Below are 1,627 nucleotides of genomic sequence, written 5' to 3'. Positions count from 1 at the left end.
CTATTAATTTAAAAGATGAATTAAAAATATAAAAATATTAATTAAAAATAAAAAGAAAAGTTTGAAAGAACATGAATAAAAAATATAAATATAAATATAAGAGGAGCTAAACTCGGGAGTTAAGGACAAAAATATTGATATTTAACCATTTGACCAAAAATATTAAATTATTAATTTTCAATGACTACAACATCCTCTCTCAAAAAATGGCTTATTATCATAAATATAAAAAAAAACCTAAAATCATAAATATTAAAAAAAGGGCATATATATAATTTAACCCATTTGTAATAGATAAAGAAAAAAGAAAAAAAGAAAAAAAATGGTAATATTTAATTAGGAGCTAAACTCCTGAGTAAAATGACACTTTTTCTTCAGACTGGGGTTTTCTTATCTTGTTCATCTACTACACTTTCTACTTCTGTAAAAGAGGCTTTGGTTTCTTTCCATTTGCATTTAATCCTTGAACCCTAGGTGATGGTTTAGTATCTGGCAACATCCTTAATATGATTCCCATGGATATCAGCAACAGTCCTGACCCGTGGCATTCGGTTAATGGTTTTGTAAATATGATGTACGACAACAACAAAGTTACAGCTTTTCTAGCAGTTGTTATCATGGCAGTTGTAGCTGCACCGAAAATAGCAATCAGGGATAAAACAGACACTTGACCAATGAATGTAGCCATGGCTTCAAACACTAGAACGCAATAAATGTATGGATGTTGAGAACAAGAACTCCATGCCTTGAAGAGCTCTCCTGTTAGAACCATTGGCACAAGTAAGAAAGGAATCCCAACTATTGTTGAGCAAAACAACATCTCCATCTGTGTTGTTTCCGGATTCATGGTGAAAATTGCTTCTTGAAAATTGCCTAAAAATGCATCCATGATTAAAGCACCTGAAATCATTATCACACCAATTATGCTAAAATTTGGAGATGGTGAGCATCTGCTAAGGTGAAAAGGATGAGACCAACCACAAGAAGCAAAGCAGAGATGTATTCATTAAATGGGTATTTCCTTCGCAAGCCAGGAACGAAGGCACCCATAATCATAACTGGCAGTACCTTAGTAGATTTAAACATAATTTGGGCAGGATAGTTAAGGTAAGCCAATGAACCCTTGGTTAATCCATGAGAACCCATGAGAACGCCTGATAGTTTAACATAAGTGTTCCATGGATTCGCCATTTGCGTCATTGTAAAGCCTTGAAGCCATATCAATATCAAGTAAACAAATCCTTGTACAAAAGTAAAATACCATCCATAGCTAAACTGAAGCCTATTATAAACATATTCCTCGCAAATGCCATTAACAAGGTAACCAAAGAAGAACCCAGATGAGCAAATAAGAAACTGTTGCCATTTTGGTCTATCTGAAAGGGAAATTCCAAGCAAAAATCTTGTCTGATCCTCGCTTTTCATCTCCTTTCAACAAATCCTGATTGTTTAATTTACAAAGCACCAAAAACCTCAACTGCTAAAAAGCAAAAATCAAACCCTTAACCAAAGAATTAAAGCTATGGCTAGAAAACAGATGGAAAATAAGTTTTCTAATAAAACGTTTTACTTTCTAAATTTAGCTACCCTGAGCAGAAAGCTTGAAAAATAGGGTAGATTTTAATCA

At 33.3% G+C, this 1,627-nt stretch overlaps 1 pseudogene; it reads right to left on the bottom strand.

Moving 5' to 3' along the window:
* Positions 1 to 288: 288 nt before the first annotated feature.
* LOC107892073 (UDP-galactose/UDP-glucose transporter 4-like) lies at positions 289 to 1,425 on the bottom strand (annotated as a pseudogene).
* Between the last annotated feature and the right edge of the window lie 202 nt (positions 1,426 to 1,627).

Source organism: Gossypium hirsutum, chromosome A03 (assembly GCF_007990345.1).
Source record: "Gossypium hirsutum isolate 1008001.06 chromosome A03, Gossypium_hirsutum_v2.1, whole genome shotgun sequence".
NCBI classification, from domain to species: Eukaryota; Viridiplantae; Streptophyta; class Magnoliopsida; order Malvales; family Malvaceae; genus Gossypium; species Gossypium hirsutum.
This window is presented reverse-complemented; position numbering and strand designations above follow the sequence as displayed.